The sequence below is a fragment of the Hemiscyllium ocellatum genome, chromosome 24, assembly GCF_020745735.1.
Source record: "Hemiscyllium ocellatum isolate sHemOce1 chromosome 24, sHemOce1.pat.X.cur, whole genome shotgun sequence".
In the NCBI taxonomy this organism is placed as follows: domain Eukaryota; kingdom Metazoa; phylum Chordata; class Chondrichthyes; order Orectolobiformes; family Hemiscylliidae; genus Hemiscyllium; species Hemiscyllium ocellatum.
Genome location: NC_083424.1, coordinates 20,179,148 through 20,201,647, shown reverse-complemented (window position 1 = coordinate 20,201,647; position 22,500 = coordinate 20,179,148). Strand labels below are relative to the sequence as shown.

Here is a 22,500-nt window from a genome sequence, read left to right as displayed (position 1 = left end):
TTCTTTATTTCATTTGTGGGATGTGGGTGTTGCTGACTGGCCAGCATTTATTACCTGTCCCTAGCTGCCCTTGTATAAAACAGCAAATAATCAAGGAACCCCTACAGTGTATAGAAAGGTCAATGGCCCTTCGAGTCTGCACCCATCCTGCAAAGAACATCCTATCCCTGCACTATCCCAGTAACCTGTAGCATTTACCATGGCTAATCCAAGTAGCATACACATCCCTGAACACTATGGGATAATTCAGCATGGACAAATCACCTGATGTGAACATCTTTTGTCCTGTTGGAAGAAAACCATCGCACCCAGTGGAAACATATGCAGACACAGGAGAATGTGCAAACTCGTATAGGAATCACCCAAGGCTGGCATCGAACCAGGGTCCCTGGCACTGAGAGAGAGCATTATCAACCATTGTGCCACCCAAAGGCTCGAAATCATCACACAAAATGAAACAGGACATTGAGTCAATGAAGATTAAAATAGCAGCTAGAAACTGGAATTACAAGTGTAATATACAGTGAATGAATCCAAAACCTCATCTCCAAACCTTTTCACCAACTCTAAATTTATAGCGTGATTTCAAGGCCAGAATTTTGCAACAAAATATTAGAGTGTTTCATGTATGCATAGTTAGTAGATAAATAATCCAGTAATTTGATAGACAATTTGTGCCGCTCTGCTATTAGCATCATGAAAATATTGCAGGGAGTTGCAATATTAAGTTAAATCACTGAAAATAGTTGGTGATATTCAGTGCAAAGACCTTTCAAATGATGAAGTGTTACAGGCTACTTTTCTTCTGCTCAGAAAGGAAACATTTAAAACTGCAATGTCTCACTGATGAACAATAAAAATACATAAGATTTTTAACATGGTTAAATGCTATTTTTTCCTCATTTCTTTTTTGACCCAATATTTCTTTCTCTCCATATTTCCAGACCTGATTTGACTACAATTCACACTTATCTTTTTCAATCATCCTTATTTTGTTTTCATTATATATCAAGGTGCCTGATGCCTCTTTTTGTTTACATGTGCCAGTATGTTTTCGTTGCAGAATACAACTAGCATTAGAAATTCTAGAATAAGAATTCGAAAGCAAATAATTAAATATTCTATCTTAAACAATGCAATAACAGTTTCTTCAAATCAAAATGATATCCCTTTTCTAAAAGTTTGCAAATCATTTGGGAATACTTGAAACTATGATCCAAAACCTTAACATTTTCAAGTGGGTACGGTTGTAAAAGGAGAGAATTAGTGAAAGAGGGAAAAATAATTCTGAAAAGAATTATTTCAGATTTTAAAAAAGGGTTTTGGAAAGAGAGGCTCAGACTAACTCTACACTTAATTCTTTGTGATACCTTCAGACTGTGTAGTGCAGAAAAAGAGAAGGGCAGGAAACACATACCCAAAGTAATGTTCCACCTCAGGATATTTGGTGTGCAAATTTCTCTTCCGCTTAGTTTACATACAAAGCTCCATTTTAATTAACAATTTTCTAAAGTTTGCTCATTAATTTTTTAATTCTATGTTGAGCAAGATTTTTAGAGAAAATCACAAACTAATTTCATGCATTGCACTTATCGTTTTTTGTACAGCCGGACGTTTATGTAAATACTTAAACTAAACTGAACACATTTCTTATCTTTCTTCCTGTAGAGGTAAGTAATGTCTATTTGCTCATACTACCAGTTAACCACAGTCAGCCAACTCAGCAATCATGAAACATTTATAGTTGCATTAGACAGACTAAAACTAGGTCATTGATTATAGTTTATTAAACATCAATGGTTGTGGTGATATTTACTGTTAAACTGTTAGAGAAATTACTTACTGAGTAATAATTGGCATGTGTGTGGGGAGGGGAGCGGTGGTGCAGAGAAGAGGGCTTTGAAGTTGAAAATGCTGTTTTCACCAGTTTAATAAGCAGCAGCATGATGGGTTTTGAACTGTTTTTGTAGAGGAGAACTTGGACTACAATTTGCAGATACATTTCAAATTGTGTAGACTATTGAGGAACAGAATGAATAAGTGCAAAATACTTATTTTGATAGCAGTGGAAGAGAGATAGGATAGTGGACAAATAAGACACATATCAAACAACACTCAAGTATTCACCCTTTCAGATTATGGCTGGTGTGACAAACTGGCAAATTAAGGAAACTGTCCAAAGGTGAAGTCTAGCTGGCAGAAGAAGCTAGAATTCAGTTTTACAGAATGAAATTTTATGTCAGCCAAAGTATAGGGGTATAGAAAAAGACCTCTGTAGTTGACAGTGCAGGTAGGAAACTATAATCGAGTTCACTGGCATTGACTTTGGTTTATTGGTGGTACTGATGAGATGTAGTATGCAAATAAGAGATAAGTAAGGAAGGATTAATAGATCTCAGCAACCCAGGACTAGGAAAAGATATCTGCAACAGGTTAGTTATATTATTCCAAGTTGCTGCCTTCTCACTATACAAATACATTAATGCAATGCTGAAATCACAGTGTACTATAATTAAAACTCATTTGCTAATTACTAGCAAAACTAGCATGGTTCTCAAATATTAATAAATAATCTTATAGGAATAGTGTATGCACTTAATATCTCAATTTAGGATTAAGCAGAGTCTGGTTGAGGTATCTCCTTGGATAAAATGTCTTTTAATGTATTGGCAGATGTAGAGTGATTTAATTTACTCCCAGTATTCCCACCCTCTTTGTAGGTGAGCTGCTCTGGATATGTTAGAAATGTACTCCAAATTGATAATTGTGCCTTATTAGTATTTCATGACCAAAATGGTTCAAATTTTAATGCCTTCAATGGAGAATGCCAGCATTACTCTACTAATTTCCATTTAAAGACTAACACTAGCACAATTGCAATTGGGGGAATAACCTTATGTAATTTCTACAATTATGTGAAAAAGACAGTAAAATTTCCAGTTATTTCCTGTTCAGTGTTAACATCCAAGCTGAACTAGCAATTGAATGCTATTTTCAAACAAGATGTGGAGGTGTTGATATCAAACAGGGGTGGACAAAGTTAAAAAAAACACATCAACACCAAGTTATAGTCAAACAGGTTTACTTGGAAGTACTAGCTTTCAGAGCAATTGCTCCTTCATCGGAAGGAGCAGCGGCCTGAAAGCTAGTACTTCCAAATAAATCTGTTGGACTACAACTTGGTGGTGTGTGGTTTTTAACAACTTGCATTCCTGTAGATGCCCAAACTACAGTCGATATTTTTGATTCAGTGTTGCTTGAGACAAATTAGTTATTGCTTTAAAAACACTAGACTCAAATATAATTCCTACATTTATTTTTCCAAATTCACTACCAAGTTGTTATGTGCACAAAGTGATAAGACATTCATACTTACCACATTTTTAAAATATATATTTCTATTCTAACAGGACAATGGTTTAAACATTGTATCCTTAACATCAGTTCCTGCCCAAAGGCAGGTCTGTCTCCCCTCAAAGCTCAACCCAACACATTAACCCAAATCACTGTGCTCATATCATTAGCTTCTGAGAAAATATCAGCCTTCTTTTAAACTCTTCACCTGTAACTTGCATAGAAACAGAACTCAAATGTTAACAGAGTGATGAGCAGTTGTTGACCAAAATTAGAACTTAATTGGTTGTATTTCTGAAGTGCTTTGTCACATGCTTGTCTCAAAATTATAAGACAATTGCAGATTTCTAAGATTAGTATCTAATCACAAGATACATTGTATTTGAAATTTGCAAATGTTATTTTTCTTTTGCAAGTAATAAACAACCACTAAAAATTCAAATAACGTTCAATATTCAAGAATTTGAGCAAAAGATATGCAGGATGCAGTGGTGCAGCTTTGCGCATCTGTTCGCTTTTTAGTTCTTTAATGTTGAAAGAAAGTCCGACACTAAATTCACTCTCAAAATGACCAGCTCAACTTAGTCATTCTAGGTGGCTGGAGCCTTGAATGAGTAAACACATGGCGAATGGCCTTTGGATTTTCTATTCCCAACTGGTGTCACACTTAGAGGACGAGAACCTGTGTAACATTGAGAGAACAAGCTTTCACACCCAGTATAAGCAATTTTACAAATCTACAAAGCAAATTAAACAAACTGCTTTTCCAAAAATGGTAAGTTGTTATTAAATCAAATCCCATTTCCTCATCCAGTTTATTTTATGCAGGTGACAATTTTTTATTGAATTAAATTTTTTAAAAGTGCATTTCAATATCAGTGGCACAGCAAGAATAAATATACATATCTTGCTATAATGCACACATGCTATGTCACATTTGCCAGCACCCACTGTAGAAGACTTGAGTAACAATGAATTGGCATGGTCTCAGAACTGTTGTTATTACATTATAAGCTTAAATGTACAATGTTTAATTTGATCTCAATGAACTTTACTGAGAATAAAAAACAGTATAGGTGTTCTCATGACAACAATGCTTCAATTGTACTACACAAAGCACTCAGAAGAGCTGGCCTCAATCTGACTGCGTTTCTCCTTTTTTTGGAGGAACACCTCAACAAGATTTCTGTTTGTCTGCCCGGATTTCCTTGATATTAGAATTAAAGTGCAATTAATAAGTGCATAATTACATGAACCAATTCTGGTTTTCCCAATCTTTTTGATAAGTGATGGCAAATAATTGTAATATTTGGCATATGATTCCAACTTTTGACCTGGCAGTACAGCAAGGAAAAACGTAATTTCTGTCAACGTGTCTCTGAAATTGACAGTAGCTTTTAACAACATTCAATAAAAGGAATTTTAAGACTTTGCATCGATTATAAAGGGATCAAGGGACCCTACCCCTGGCACAGGAGGCCTGGGGTCAAGTTCCACCTGCTCCAGAGATTATAGTGTCATGGAATCCTATAGCACAGAGACCGGCTCTTTGACCCAAACTGGTCCATGCTGACCAAAACTGTCCATCCACGCTAACCTCATTTCCCTGCGCTTAGCCCATATCCTTCTAATCCTTTCCTATAAAAGGCATTTGTCCAAATGCCTTTTAAGTGTTATTAAAGTACCTGCCTCAACCACTTTTGCTGGCAGCTCATTCCACACGCGTACCACCCTCGGTGTAAAAAAGTTGCCCCTCAGGTTCCCTTTTATTTTTTCTGCTCTAACCTTAAACAGATGCCCTCTAGTCCTCAAATTGTCAACTTTGGGGAAAAAACTGAGTGCATTCACCCTATCCATGCCTCTTATGATGATATACACATATGTAAGGTACGCTGAGTCTCCTATGCTCGAAAGAAAAAAGTCCTAGCTTGTCCAACCTCTCCCTATAACCCAGACCATTGAGATCAGGCAACATTCTAGTAAATTTATTGTGCACTCCTTCCAGTTTAATAACATCCTTCCTGTAACAAGGTGACCAAAACTGAACACAATACTCCAGGTGTGGCCTTACCAACATCCTGTAAAACTGCAACATAACTTCCCAACTTCTGTACTCAATGCCCTGACTGATGAAGATGTGTAATAACATCTCTGAACAATTGGTTTGAAATAAAAAATGTTAAATAAAGGAATCAATTATAATGTTCTTCAAAAAAAAACGATTGGTCCATGTGATTTGATGATCCTTCACCTTTTCAGTACCAGTGAGAAGGAAGTTAAATTTGAAGCTGTGTGGCGAGACTTAAACAAGACCTGCAGATAATGGCGAAGTGCAGCATAGGGAAGCACAGGGAATGGGCATCCACAAAAATGTGTGTCTATGAAACACAATTAACCAATTAGCCTTTGATAAGGTGCCTCACAGGAGGCTCCTGAGTAAGGTGAGGGCCCATGATGTTCAAGGTGAGTTACTGGCATGGATTGAGGATTGGCTGTCTGACAGAGGGCAGAGAGTTGGAATAAAAGGTGCTTTTTCAGAATGGTAGCTAGTGACAAGTGGTGTCCTGCAGGGTTCAGGGTTGGGGCCGCAGCTGTTCACTTTATATATTAATAATCTGGATGAAGGGACTGGGGACATTCTGGTGAAGTTTGCAGATTATACGAAGTTAGGCGGACACGCAGATAGTTCTGAGGTGGTGGGGAGGCTGCAGAAAGATTTAGACAGTTTAGAAGAGTGGTCTGGAAAGTTGTGGTGAAATTCAACACAAGCAAATGTGAGATTTTGCACTTTGGAAAAAAAAGAATTCAGGCATGGACTATTTTCTAAACAGTGAGAAAGTTCATAAAGCCAAAGTACAAAGAGATCTGGCAGTGCTAGTCCAGGATTCTCAAAGTTGACTTACAGGTTGAGTCCGTGGTTAAGAAAGCAAATGTAATGTTGTCATTTATCTCAAGAGGGTTGGAATATAAAAGCAGCGATGTTCTACTGAGACTTTATAAAGCTCTAGTTAGGCCCCATTTAGAATACTGTGTCCAGCTTTGGGCCCCACACCTCAGGAATAACATACTGGCACTGGAGCGTGTCCAGCGAAGATTCACACGGATGATCTCTGGAATGGTAGGCCTAACATACGATGAATGGCGGAGGATCCTGAGATTGTATTCATTAGAGTTTAGAAGGTTGGGGGGAGATCTAATAAAAAAAATGCATGTTTTGGAAAAGGTGGAGGCTGGGAATTTGTTTTCATTAAACAGGGAGACTAGGACCCATGGGCACAGCCTCAGAATTAGAGGGGGTCAATTCAGAACGAAAATGAGGAGACATTTCTTCAGCAGAGTGTGGTGGGCCTGTGGAATTAATTGCGATGGAGCACATTGGAGGCCGTGATGTTAAATGTCTTCAAGGCAGAAATTGATAAATTCTTGATCTTGCTATGGGGAGTGCGGGTAAGTAGAGTTGAAATGCCCATCAGCCATGATTGAATGAAAGAGTGGACTCAATAGGCCGAATGGCCTTACTTCCAGTCCTATGTCTTATGGTTTAACCAGGACAAAGGTAAAGCAGATTGTCAAGTGGATAATTTTACTCCTGCTGTTTTAAGTTTGCCAGAGCTGAACAAACCATTTAATGACATTTATTCATAAAGGACTTTCTGACAAATAAATAATTTAAATTGCTGCAGAGTTGAGAATGTTGGAAATGTATGTAGAATTAAAATTCTCTACGATCCTGTGCATGTCAATCAGCATGATGATGCAGATTCCCAATTTAAGAAGTCAATGGTAAGCATGGACCTTGGAGGTAAGCACATTGAAAAAAAAAATGAAGGGTGTATTTAGTGGTACCACATCAGCAAGGATCGATGCAAACAAACAGAAATTAGGAGACTTGGACCATTTGGCCCTCTGAGCCTGTTTAGCCATTCAGTAAGATCATATTTGATCTCTGTTTTGAACTGCACATTTCCACTTACAGTCATTAATCATTGATTCCTTCGCCAACAAGAATCCACTTCTCTGCCTCAGAAAGCCTTGGATGTGGGATCATTGAACAATTTTAAACAGAATATTCCAAAGTTGTACAACTCTCAGAAAATATTTCCCTTCATTTAGTAAAAAAAGGGCGAAAAACAGTGCCTCCTATTTCTGGACTCATCCACATAAAGTATCCTTTCTATATCCACCTTATCAAGCCCGGTCATGATCTTATACTTTAATGAAGTCACCCTTGAATCTTTTAAATTCCAGTGGAAACAAGCCCAGCTTGTCCAAGGTTTGCTTGTAAGACAACCCATTCTTTCCAGGTATCAATTAGCAAGGCTCCTCCATAAATAAGGAGACAAAAACTGAACAGATTATTCTAGATGCCGTCTCAAACATGCCCTGTATAACTGAAGATAATATTCTTACTTTCATGTTCAATTGATCTTGTAATGAAAGGCAGCACTCCATTAACACTTTTAATTACTTGGTGCACCTGAATTTTTTGGTGACTCATGAACACGGACTCAGAATTCTGAGTTGATCTTTGTTGAAGTAATACTCTGCTTTCTCACTTTTCTTGCCAAACTGAACACCACATTTCCCATATCTACCCGATTATTGCCCATCACTCAACCTATCTATATCCACTTGCAACTCTATGTCCTCTTCACAATATACATTCTTATTTGAATGTCAGCTATAAATTTAGCTACCATGCCTTTACTTCCCTCAAAGACACTGATGTAAATTTGTGAAAAGCTGAGGCCCCATCATCGACCTCTGTGGGAATCCATTTGTTACATTCTGCCAGAAAAAGCCCTATTTATTCATACAGTATTGTTTTTGGCAACCAATCTTTTGTTCACACTAATACGCAACTTCATGCATCACAAGTTCCTACAGGTCATTCTGCTATAGTGCATATTGTTCATGCGAATATGTGATAACGTGGTTGCCTAATCGGGGACACTTAAAAGCAGGAATTTTTAAAGTGTGTTTTGGCGCTAATGCGATTACATCACCAACACTTTAAGCACGGTTTCTAAAGTGTGATTTTTCTATAATGCAGGGTTGCACAAGAACACAACCATCGCGTTATAAAAGAACTAAGTGTACTTTGTACAATAACCTTTTAATGTGGCAACTTTGTCAAATGCCTTCAGGAAATCCAAGTATCGTACAGGCTTCCCTTTATTCATTGTCAATGTTATTCCTTCAAAAAACTCTTATAAATTGGTTAAACATGACTTCCTGTTTACTTTGATTTTTTTTAAATGCACAGTTACAGTCACCTTAAATGGTAGATCCTAACATGTTTCCTACAACAGACATCAAGCTAACTGGCCTACAACTTATTGTTCTTGTCCTCTTTCCCTTCTGAATTAGAGTTATACTTACTGATTTCTAGTCTCAGAACCTTTACAGAATCTACTTTTGTTGTTTCTTCTTTTAAAAGTAAATCTGCCTCCTTAATATGAAGAATGATTTGCCCAGTACTTCAGGTTTCATTTCATTAGGATCTGTTTCATGTTGCAAGACAAGATGCAAACAAGACTTTACATAGTTAGGTAAATTTGATTATTTTGGTTTATAGTTTCTCCACAGGGTTTGCAATAAGTGAGAATCACTGTGAAATATATTCAATCCCTTCATTCTAATTAATTTAAACTTGGCATTGGGTTGCCAAAACTCTTGAGGGAGTTTTTGAGCCCAATTGTCTTCTCCTGTTGATAACTATAAATAAAGCAACTGGCTACAATGACAGTTTATAGAAACATTATAGAAGAGTTTTAATAACAACTTATTTCTGATTTGTTAAACTGTACTGATATCACTTTAAACAAAGTATCACTAAATCAGCTCAATGCAGTTTAAGGGGGTGGGTCTACTCACAAACATGCAATTCAATCATTTGACAGTACAAAACTTTGTGTTTTGCATTCATCAGGACAAATTGTGAAACGTCCAGCTTGGATAATCACAACAAATTATACTCTCGGAAAAGAGGGCCTGTTTAGCTGAGGCAATGCCAAAGAACTACCAGATCCCCAGCTCCAAAGTAATTCAACATCGAAGTGTCTGTTGTTAGATATGCTATGATTGAGATGCACTTGCTAAATGATCCTGAGTACACCAATAATTGCACTAAAAAACTAATATAAGACAATCAACCTTATACTGTGGCTCATGTACGCTTGCTAGAAATAACAAACACTGCTCATCATTATATTATCATTTCAAGGCCTGTACAGAGACCAGGGACCCATACATGAGACATATTCTCCATAAACAAAATAAATGTGTTCAAAGCTTCTGCCTTTTTAAACTTACTGAATCAGTATCAACTTGATATTAAATTTATATTGTGGTTATTTTTCAATCAAAAATCTTAACACTTAAGAATAATCGTAGACTCGGCCATTATCTCAGCACTGACCTCATGTGTTTTCACATACTGGCATACCTTTCAGTATTAAATGTAAAGTCAGTATATGATTAAAACATCAAGAATTATAAATGTTTTAGTCTTAAACAGTTTCGACAGTACTTACACCAAGAAAACTAGGTAGGTTCAAAAATGGCATGCAATAACCTGGAGGTCAAGATCTTCTAGTCGAAGGTGAGGGTTCTAAAGCCTGTTCCCAATGGAAGCAAGCCAATGCACTAACAAAACTCCATCCACAATAACTTAAACTGGGAGAATGCATGCATGCAAAAAAAAAATCAGCTTTGATCAGGATTATCATGCATTTGGAAAGGCAAAGACTGATTAGGGAAACATAGCTTTGTGAGTGGGAAATCATCAATCACTAATTTGACTCAGTTTTTCTGAAGAAGTGACAAAGAAGATTGATGAAGGCAGAGTGGCAGATGTTGTCTAAATGGACTTCAGCAAGGCATTTTACATGGTAGACTAGTTAGTGAGGTTAGATCACATGGAATCTAGGAAGAATTAGCCAACAAAATTGGCTTGAAGGTAAGCGACAGAGCGTGGTAGTGGAGAGTTATTTTCTGGACCGGAGGCCTGTGACCAGTGGTATGTCACAAGTATCGATGCTGGGTCCACTGCTTTTCATCAAAAGTTTAAATGATTTGGATAGGAATTAAGGAGGCTTGGTTAGTAAGTTTGCAGATGACACTAAAATTGGTATGGGGTGGACAGCGAAGATTATATGAGTACAACAGGATCTTGATCAGATGGACTGAGGAGTGGCAGATGGAGTTTAATTTAGATAAATGTGAGGTGTTTCATTTTGGCAAATCAGGACAGGACTTATACACTTAATAGTAAGGACCTGAGAAGTTTTGCTGAACTAACAGACCTAGGGGCGCAGGTGCATAGTTCCTTGAAAATAGAGTGTCATGTAGACAGCGTTTGACACATTTGCTTTTATTGGTCAGTGCATTGAGTATAGGAGTTGTGATGTCATGTTGCAACTGTTTAAGACATTGACGAGGCCATGTTTAGAATACTGTGTCCAATTCTGGTCTACCTGCTATAGAAAAGATGTTGTTAAACTTGAAAAGGTGCAGAAAAGATTTACAACGATAGTGCCACGTTGGAGGGTTTGGGCAGTAGGGAATGGCTGAAAAGGCTGGGGCTTCACTTGCCTGGAGTGTCAGAGACTGAGGGGTGATCCTATAAAATCATGAAGGGCAAAGGCTGGGTGAATAGCCAAGGGTCTTTTTCCCAGGATAGGGGGCCCAAATCTAAGCAGCATAGTTTAAGGTGAGAGGAGAAAGATGTGAAAAGGACCCAAGGTGCAACTTTTTCATGCAGAGGATGGTGCATGTATGGAATGAGCTGCCAGAGGAAGTGGTGGAAGTGGGTATAATTACAACATTTAAAAGGCATCTGCATGGGTACATGAATAGAAAGGGCTTTTAGGGATATGGGCCAAAGGGGGACAAGATTAGTTTAGGATGGATAAGTCAGCATGAACAAGTTGGACCTATGGGTCTGTTTCTGTGCACATAACTATAACTATACAATCAATTGTTCAAAGATATCACTATTTAAAATCATCAGAACCCCATGTACTAAATTGTATTTTAGAAATGAATCAAAGATAATATACTGTCATTCTGGTGCACTGTAACTGAACTCAAATACATTCCTGGAACTCGCATTTCATACCAAATTCAAGCACAATCATCAACTATTAGTTTCCAGTTATATTCAGAAGCAAAACTATTTTACCAATAACTTTTCAATTTCAGTTAGAAAATGTGACATGTACATATGCACACATTAAAAACACTAAATATTACAATATTTTTACATCAGAAAAGGGTTTACATTTGAATTTTCACTTGCGCAGTTTCTAGAAATATACTGTATTTAACATCAGGCATACCTCAGAGGCAGAATTAACAATCTTGTGTTGAGAAATCATCATTTTGACATCTACTGCTGTCTTTTCCACGTAAATGAATAAATTACAAAAACCTGGGGGAAGAGAAACAAAATTGAAAACTGCTGCAGTTTAGAACTACTTGTTAATGAAAGTTATTGAATAAAATGATGTATTTTAACATTTCAAAATTTGTGACAATAGCAAAAAGTTGATTAAGTGTTTTTTTTTCCAGAATTGGACAGAAATAGTGAAAGATCATGAATCTGAAATGTTAACTGTTTCTCACTTCACAGATATTGTGCAATCTGCTGAATATTCCCAACAGGTATGTTTTTATTCCAGATTTCCATTATCTGTTGTATTTTATTTTTGGCATTGAAAATATCTAGTGTGAGAGAGTTACAAGACAATTCAGCATAAGGTACAATTTTACACCTTAGCAAGGATAATTTTGGACTACGCATGCAGCTTCAATTTACAAAAGTCTTCAGAGAAGATTAACTATGATGATTGCTGATCCAAAGGTGCTAAGTTAGCCAGCAATTCACATTGTTTTCTTTAATCGTGTGCCTGGTGTTCAAAGTGCAATAGTTCAAAGTAAAAACTCATCCACAGCTACGTCCCATTTCCCCCACACAATACTAATATTAATTGACAAAATATAGAGAGAACAGGAAATGTGAAAGAAAAGATCATTCGGTCAATTACATTAGCTCTGCACAGCATTTGTTTCAGATGGTCTTTTTTGCCTCCTCCCAATAACCACTAACTTCATTTTTATCCTAACAAAAATAATTCTGCCCCTCAGTTTCTCTACAGATTCCAGTTTTCCTTAAATTAGTCAAAAAAATGTGGTGCAGGTAATTACCACTACCCCTCCCACTCCACCAAGGACATGCAGGTCCTTGGACTCCTCCATCGCCAGACCATAGCAACACGACGGCTGGAGGAAGAGCACCTCATCTTCCGCCTAGGAACCCCCCACCACAAGGGATGAACTCTGATTTCTCCAGTTTCCTCATTTCCCCTTCCCCCACCTCGTCTTAGTCCCAACCCTCAAACTCAGCACCACCTTCCTAACCTGCAATCTTATCTCAATTTCTCCCATGTGTACTTGTCTAACCTCCCCTTAAATAAAAGATATGCAATATTTTCCTCAATTATTTCCTGTGGTAAAAATACTCAGATTGGTATGTGGAAGAGAGTTACAATGAGCTACACAAAATACAGAAAGTCATCTTTTTTGCCTCTCTTTTGTTTGGAAATATTGTTGATGGTTAAAAAGTTGATTTAAAGAAAAAGGGACTTTGTGCTAATGGTACAAGATTAAGGATGCAAAAGGTGAAGTGTATCTCAGTCTTGTGGCACAGTAGTAGTGTCCCTACTTCTGAATCAGGAGGCCGAGTTTGAAGTCCAAAATGCTCTTGAGGTATGTAATTACACCTCTGAATAGGTTGATTAGAAACTGTCTACAAAGGCACATGTTATGTGCTTGTGGCACAGTGCTTTTGACAGGATCCTGGCTCAATTCCCACCAGTTCCAAAAAGAAAAGGTTTATTGAAATATATACAAAGTTCATTTAAGAGAGTAAGAACTCCATGTTACCCTAAAGTTTGTTAGGGAGGAGACAGACATAATGCACTTTGTAAATTAATTTTTTTACCCTTGATTTATGTCTTGATTCTTGCTTCACCTTGTGGCCGCAGCAGAAATAACAAAAGACCTCTATTATCTTTGTCATTATCCACACAGATTGTGTCTTATTGATTGACAACAACATTCATCACCCCAATACACACTGCTATTACTAATGTGTAATTCCTCCATTTCCCACCTATCATATCTAAATGTTCTTCTGATTCAGAGTTCTGATGTTTCTGGCCATAACTCAGCCAGAGAGTAGATGTGATTCCTCATAATAAATTAAGGGAGCTGACAGCAATAATTATTAACACCATGTGCACTGTTGCACAGACAGTTACATCATTGTTAATAACAATTCCTTGTGTTTTTAAAATGTAAATCATCTTTTATAACCCTGCTGTATTCATTCCCTCACTATTTATGGTCTTCCTTAACTCGGAGAAAGTGAGGACTGCAGATGCTGGAGATCAGAGTCAAAGAGTGTGGGACTAAATAAGCACAGCCGGTCAGGCAGCATCCGAGGAGCAGGAGAATGGACATTTCGGGCATAAATAAATGGGAGGGGACTGGGGCGGGTAGGGGGAAGCAGGATAGCTGGGAAAGTGATAGGTAGATTAAGTTGGGGCTGAAAGTGATAGGTCGGTTGGGACTGGGATAAGGTTGTGGGGGGGGGGGGGTAGAAAGGGCAGGGGAAATGTGGAAATGGGTGAAATCCACATTGATCCCAGTTAGAGGAGGCATTCTTCCCCTAGGCGTTGGGTGGTTAGGGTTTGATGATGGAGGCAACCCAGGATCTGTATGTCCTTGGTAGAGTGGGAGGGGGAGTTAAAGTGGTCAGCCACAGGATGGTGGGGTTCGTTAGTGCGGGTGTCCCAGAGATGTTCTCTGAAATGATCCGCAAGTTGGGTGTCCTGTCTCCCCAATAGGAGACCATAGTTGAGGAGACCACATTGGGTGCAATGGATGCAAGAGATGACGTATGTGGAAGTACAAGTAAATTTCTGTCAGATGTGGAAAGATCCTTTGTGGCCTTCGATTGAGGCGAGACGGGAGGTGTGGATGCAGGTTTTGCACTTCTTGCAATGCCGGGGAAGGTGCTGGGAGGGGAGGATGGGTTGGTGGGCGGGGGGGTTGTGACAAGGGAGTCGTGGAGGAAATGGTCTCTTCAAAACGCAGATGGGGTGGGGAGGGAAATATCTCTCGTGGTGGGGTCTGTTTGTAGGTGGCAAAAATGGTGGAGGATGATTGGTGTATCCGAATTTTGGTTGGGTGGAAGGTGAGGACTACAGGGGTTCTGTCATTGTTGCGATTGGAGGGGTAGGATTCAAGTGCAGAGATGCACTAGAGAGCATCGTCGACCACATGGAAAGGGTAATTGTGGTATTTGAAGGAGGAGGCCATCTGGGATGTTCTATAGTGGAATTATTCCTTCTGAGAGCAGATGTAGCAGAGACAGAGGAATTGGGAATAAGGGAGACCATCATGGGGTGTCCCATGGATGGGGTGCGTTGGAGTTGGGAGAAGAGGTCCTTGGAGGGTGGCCGGGAGTCTTGATGGAAAGCATAAGCCCAGAGGCAGAGGAAGAAATGTTCAACATTGTAACGTGTGTCAAACCCATTGATCTGGGAGCATAGTGGAATGAAGGTGAGGCCTTTACTGAGCACTAAAAACTCATTCTCAAATGAGAGGGAGGTATGGGGGTATGGTGAGAACCTCTTGCTGGGAGCTAGGACCTGGTGTGGGATGGAGACTATCACAGGAGTGCGTGTGGTTGTGTGATTGAGGGTGACGTCACAAATGGAAGCGACATTGGCGGTGTTCAGGCAGGTGATGTCAGTGGGAGGGCTGGAAGTGGTTGCAGCAGTGATGAAACAGATAATGTGCATTAAACTACACAATCCTTTCCCACTTAATTTACTCCTTCTACCCAAACTTCCTCAGTTTAAAGACTTTGACAATTCTATTTACACTAATACGTTACTGGTTCCATTTTGAAAAACACTCAATGATTAGAGTTCATCCTTCTATTAGGCAACATAACTGCTTCCAGTATCCACCTGACTGGATTCAGTTGCACTTTGTTTTGCAGAACGAGATCAAGGATATTTTGAGAGGATATTGTCCAATTCTCTTGCTAACCGTTAATACCATCACATCAATCTACTGCCGCCACCGGGGTTAAACAAACTTCACTGTATGGCACGGAGAACAGTTACGGCAGAACAAGGCCATTAATTCTGTCTGGAGGGCCTCAACTATTCCAAAGTTGCCAAGTCACAGGCACTTATTCTGCTGCAAGCAGCGGAGATGGCAGAGCAATCATGTCAACAAATTCTCTGTCACCCTAGCCAGTCTGCCCCACAGAAAGGAGATGGGAATAACTGTGAAGGAAGCATAAAATTACAGCCTTGAGCATGTCCACTGCAACCGGAAAAGATGCAAAACCTGTCGGCACACCACCCCCCTCACCATCCTGGGCCCCAAAAAGTCCTTCCAGGTGAGACAGAGATTCACCTGCCTCTCCTCCAACTTAGTTGACTGTATCCGGAGCTCCCAACGTGGTCTTCTCCATATCAGGGAGACCAAACTAAGGGAATGTTTCACCAAGCACCTCAGCCAGGCCCGCAGGGGCTGACCAAACCTCCCAGTCACTGCCCACTGCCCTTCCTTCCCACTCCATTTCCAACATGACCATCCTTGGCCCCCTCCACTGCAAACTGGAGGAACAACCTTCTGCTTGGGCAGCCTACAACCTGGAGGATTCAACATTGAGATCACCAATTTCAAATAACCTCCCTTTCCAGCCTCTCCCCCTCCCTTCCACTCCTCTCACTGACCTTCCCTTCCAGCCAGCCATCAACCCGATTCAGTCATCCTATTGACGAACCAGATCATACACTCTACCTGTGTTCACCTACCCCACCTCACCACCCTGCTCTGCCCTGCCCTGCCTTCCACCTCCACCCACACTTTATCTGCAGCTCACCTTACACCCACCCCTTAGTCATGAAGGAGGTTTACATCTGAAACACTGACTTTTCCACGTCCCGTTGCTGCCTGGTTTGTCGTGTTCTTACATCCTCCTGCGAGTCTACGTTGAGCATATCCAAGTCTAGATATCTGCCTTAATTGTGTCAAAATTGTCAATCAAGAGAAGTGGTTGCAATTTACAGTTGGATGGCATCAGATCACATGTAGAATCCCATATTTCTTCGAACATTGTCAAGGAACAGTAGATTAAATCAGATGGTATTAGAGGCTAGTACACAATAAAGTTAAATATCACAGCACCAGGTTTGCACCCCAACTAGTACCCTTCCACTGACACCCTCCTTCGACTGACTGAACTGCCCTCACTCTGAACAACTTCTCTTTCCAATCCTTCCACTTCCTCCAAACCAAAGGAGTAACCATGGGCACCCGCATGGGCCCCAGCTATGCCTGCCTCTTCGCAGGATATGTGGAACAGTCCATCTTCCACAGCCACACTGGCACCACTCCCCACCTTTTCCTCCGCTATATCGATGACTGATCGGCGCTGCCTCGTGCTCCCACGAGGAGGTTGAACAGTTCACCCACTTTACCAACACCTTCCACCTCGACCTCAAATTTACTTGGACCGTCTCAGACTCCTCCCTCCCCTTCCTACCTCGGATGACTGAATCAACACGGACATTTACTATAAACTGACCGACTCCCACAGCTACCTAGACTACATCTCCTCCCACCCTGCCCCCTGTAAAAACGCCATTCCATATTCCCAATTCCTTCGTCTCCGCCGCATCTGCTCCCCAGGAGGACCAGTTCTAATACCGAACAATCCAGATGGCCTCCTTCTTCAAAGACTGCAGTTTCCCCCCAGACGTGATCGACAATGCTCTCCACCGCATCTCATCTACTTCCCGCTCCTCCGCCCTAGAGCCCCGCCCCTCCAATTGCCACCAGGACAGAACCCCACTAGTCCTCACCTACCACCCCACCAACCTCCAGATACCCCGCCACCTCCAAACGGACCCCACCACTAGAGATATATTTCCCTCCCCTCCCCTATCACCGTTCCAAAAAGACCACTCTCTCCGTGACTCCCGCGTCAGGTCCACCAACCCAACCTCCACTCCCGGCACCTTCCCCTGCAAACGCAAGAAATACAAACCTTGCGCCTACACCTCCCCCCTTACTTCCCTCCAAGACCCCAAGGGATCCTTCCATATCCGCCACAAATTCACCTCCACCTCCACACACATCATTTACTGCATCCGCTGCGCCCGATGTGGCCTCCTCTATATTGGGAAGACAGGACGCCTACTTGCGGAACATTTTTCAGAGAACACCTCTGGGACACCAGGACCAACCAACCCAACCACCCCGTGGCTCAACACTTTAAATCCCCCTCCCACTCCACCAAAAGGACATTCAGGTCCTTGGACTCCTCCATCGACAGACCATAGCAACACGACGGCTAGAGGAAGAGCACCTCATCTTCCACCTAGGAACCCTCCAACCACAAGGGATGAATTCAGATTTCTCCAGTTTCCTCATTTCCCATCCCCCCACCTTGTCTCAGTGCCAACCCTCAAACTCAGCACCACCTTCCAAACCTGCAATCTTCTTCCTGACCTCCACCCCCACCCCCACCCCCACTCCGGCCTATCACTCCTTCCACCCATCTCATTTCCAACACCCATCCCCCAAGTCCCTCCTCCCTACCTTTTATCTTCACCTGCTTGGCACTCTCCTCATTCCTGAAGAAGGGCTCATGCCTGAAACATCAATTGGATGCTGCCTGACCTGCTGCGCTTTTCTAGCAACACATTTTCAGCTTGCACCCCAATGTGCCAACATTTTCATGCACAGGTTCGAACAAGACTTCTTTCCTGCACATGGCCTCCAACCAACACTATACATCAGATATATCGATGATACTTTCTTCCTCTGGACCCATGGTAAGGAGTCATAAAGATGTACAGCATGCAAACAGACCCTTTTAGTCCACACCGACCAAATATCCCAACCCAATTTAGTCCCACCTGCCAGCACCCGGCCCATATCACTCCAAACCTTTCCTAATCATATACCCATATTCAGGTGCCTTTTAAAATGTTGAAATTGTACCAGCCTCCACCTCCTCTGGCAGCTCATTTCATACACGCACCACCCTGTGTGAAAAGGTTGCCCCTTAGGTGTCTTTTATATCTTTCCCCTCTCACTCTAAACCTATGCTCTCTAGTTCTGGACTCCCGCACCCCAGGGAAAAGACCTTGTCTATGTATCCTATCCATGCCCTTCATGATTTTATAAATCTCTACAGGGTCACCCCTCAGCCTCCAATGCTTCAGCGAAAACAGTCCCAGCCTCTTCAACCTCTCCCTATAGCTCACATCTTCCAACACTGGCAACATCCTTGTGTTGGAGGCGATTTCCTCGAATGCCCGCAGCAGCAATTACTGTTTTATATGCTGTTGCATAGTTTTGGAACTTGAGAAAAAAAAATCAAACTAACAGTACTTTTAAGAGGGAGAAGGACAGACAAAGGCAGCACATAGTCAGCGCAGGAGAGAGAGTCACTGAAACAAGTACACAGTGATATCAACAAGTTTCATCCCACCCGACTTACTGAACTACTCTTTAGTATCCGTCTCATTCTTGGGACACATGCAACTCCATCAAGGATGGGATCTTCACTCTACCACAAACCCACGGATAACCTCATGATGCTACACGCGTCTCGCTTCCACACTGAACATATTAAACAACCATCCCTATGTACAAGCCCTGCACATACAAGCCCTGTTCACATAAGAAGGAATGTGACAGACACCTGAAGGTGCTCAAGGATGCCCTCCTAAGAACAGGGTATGATGCTCAACTCATTGATGGCCAGTTCTGACGTGCCACAGCGAGAAACTGTAAGACCTCCTCAGGAGACACAGTCACAGGTTGCAACCAATAAAGTACCCTTTTTGTTGACCAGTACTTCCTGGAAGCCGAGAAACTACGGTACATTCTTCACAGCCTGCAACACATTTTCGATGAGGACGAGCACCTCGCCAAGACCTTCCCTATGCCTCCACTTCTCACCTTTAAAACAACCACCAATCCTTAAACAGATCAAGTTATCTTGAGAACGTGACTTAAAAGAAGTTCTGAGATTTATATATTAAAGAAATGAAACCAACAAATCCGTTCTAAAAGATGAAAGACTTAGCAATGTAAGTTTGTTCAATGAAATCACTAATCTTTTGCAATAAATTCTGTGCGTTATAGTTCTGTTTCATAACCACCTGATGAAGAAGCTATACTTCGAAAGCTACTGTTTCCAAATAAACATGTTGGATTATAACCTGGTATTGTGTGACTTTTAACTTTGCCCACTCCAGTCCAACACCAGCTCTTCTAAATCAGTATAAAATAGATTGTATTCTTTTATGATTGCATAATTTAATGATTGTATACAGCAAATAGGTACAGCAATTATGTTTTTGCCCAATTTCCAGCTTGACATCTTATTTTTCAAGGTATATTGAACCTCTGAAATTTAATTCAATAAAGCACTTTAAAACGATCATGCACCAGAACTCGGATAAGAAATAATTGCTTATAAAAGCAATTGCACTTTTTTTTCAATATCTTAGTGAGTTTAGTGGATTTAATATGTAAATTTAGATTCTCCCTTTACAGTTATTACTGTATTCATTTTAACCCTCCGACCTCCATTTTTTATTTGGAGGCTTGCAATTGTATTACACAGTACTAGATGAAGAAAATCCTCAGTGCTGAACTATTTTGCACATAACTATCATTCTGGCATTTTTAAAACATTGTGTATCTGGTGCTCCAAGAGTAAAAGCTTAGACACTTTATTTTGCCTGATGTGAAATTAAGACTGCCTCAACAAATCTGCACATGCCAGAGTAAATGGTGTTCCAATATCAGCTCCACTGTCCTTGACATTCCAAATTTTCTCAGACCAACAAATATTTTAAATCAAATTGAACAGATCCTATTTTGTCAATAAGAATTCCATAAGCATCACAATTCACCATTCCCATTAAAAGGTAGATGACCATAAAAAAAAACCCAACTGTATTAATCATCATGTTGGACCTGTTCGGGTTAATGTACCCAATATGAAGTCCCTTCCAAATATCCCTGCTGAGTCAGTAGTCTCATAACATGGACTATTTGGAGGGGGTATGTGCTTATCAAAGTTATACTCTCATTTAAGCATTACTTTCAATTAGCTAAAACCACAAATATACATCCTTCTCCAAAGAATAAATCTTTACATATATTTTTTAAAAATTGAGGAAACAAACAAGTATAGCTCCTTCCGGAATCTACAGGACTGCATTTCATGGGATCACAATTGTGGACTTGTAAGATTTTTTAAAAACGGAAATGAATATGTTGCTAATAGCAAAAGCATTATGGAGTGCATCAAGTAATGTTCAGAGAAAGAACAATTAGAAAATTACCTTAATCCTTTCACACTTTCAGAGCATCTTTTTAAATATTAGCACTAACATGCACAGCTTATTAGTTACACATTAAATTTTGTAAAAACTAAGTCACAATTTATCCCTAAGTGACTAGTCTAATAACTAGAAACCTGCTGTATTTAAAAGCTAACCTAACTTGAATAGACTACTTACAAAACACTGTCTTGCTGTTTATTATACAATACACCAATTGTTCTTTTAAAACAGGGAAGATAACATTTCTTCCTGCAGCTTTTGCAATTCCAACAGCAGGCAGCATTCCCAGATTTAAAAAAATTCTACGTGATTCTCATACATATGGCTGCCTTGCACAAACACAATTATGTACATCGCAAAGGCAAAGGAGTACCCAGTAAGTATTCTGAAGGTGACCATCTAAATGTTCCTGTCCACTCACAAAATTTCAATCTAACAGCAAGTCAGATAAAAACCAAAGGAAATTAACTCTATTAAAAGTTGAAAAATTGCAATGTTAGAAGTTGACATGCATCAGCAGAATGCAGGATCATGTTGAACAGCAATTTACAGGTATGTATTACTTTGTTTTTAAAAGTAAAATTTGAGATAAATGAACAATAAGCTGCATTACTGTATTTGCAGAACACAAAACCAATCTTCCCTGGGCCAAGCTGCAAAACTTTTATTGAACGAAGAACAGACATCTCTCAGAGATATTTGGCAAGTAAGTAAACATTGCTCTAGTTTCCTACCTCTCCGAGAGGCATGGATTACAGTCTAGAAATAGGTTATTTTAGTTGCCAGTGTTGTATAATCCAGAATAATCAAGCACTAGAGAAGAAATGGGGTGACAAAAGATTACCAGAACAAACATGTATCCCATGTAAAGTGTGAAACTACTCCTCTCCCTGTTACAATGTTAATTTAGACACAAGTATCAATTTAATGCCTCAGTTCACAAACATCATTGTCTGATCTGTGTTGGTCACACCTAAACTATTTGCATAATAAAGCTGTTGGGTTACACTGAACAAAGGACCACCAACCTGTTAAAGTAAATTGGCTACACAAAAAATTTCAAATTTTCAATATTTCCCATACAGCCAAAATATTGGAAACATTCAAAAGGTCTAGCAGCTGAAGCGAAGGACAAAAGTCATAGATGTTGGTGAGCACAGGGGTGATAAAGTAGTTTTTTTTAAAAAACTCTTGGAATTCATGCATTACTGCTAAGGCCAGAATGTACTGTCTATTCCAAATAATCAGAGTAGGTGGCGATAAGTCACCAGCTTCAAGCACTGCAGTCTCTCATGTATGTGCATTCAAAGTACTGTTATGGAAGGAATTCTGGAATATTTATCAGACAACTATGAAGGAACGGTTTCAAGTTGATACAGTGCATGACCTGCGGGCAGTGGTGTTGGCATATGTCAAATGTCCCAGTTCTTTGAGCTTGTACAGGCTTAGAAGACACTGCTGAAAGAGTCTTGACAAATTTCTACAACATAGTTGTAGATTATACATGCTGATGCCACTGTCAGCTGGTGGTGGAGGGAATGAGATATTTAAGCTATTTGATGGAGGTACCACTCAAGTGGGCTTGTCTTGGAATGTGTCAAGCTCTTTCTTGTCGGAACTGCACTTATCCTAGCAAATAGGATATCCTAGCATTCCATCACACTCACGACCTGTGAATGTTGAT

The 22,500-nt window shown here is 40.2% G+C and overlaps 1 protein-coding gene across 3 annotated transcripts in view; it reads right to left on the bottom strand.

Moving 5' to 3' along the window:
• Nucleotides 1-22,500, bottom strand: part of LOC132827309 (protein-tyrosine sulfotransferase 2-like) — a 69,981-nt gene that overhangs the window by 25,977 nt on the left and 21,504 nt on the right. For 2 of the 3 annotated variants that reach the window (XM_060843950.1, XM_060843948.1), the window contains exon 2: nt 11,697-11,788. The gene's annotated coding sequence lies outside the window, so the exon portion shown is untranslated. Of the gene's footprint in view, nt 1-264; nt 326-11,696; nt 11,789-22,500 lie in introns of those variants that run through there. The other variant, XM_060843949.1, reaches the window with a different exon arrangement.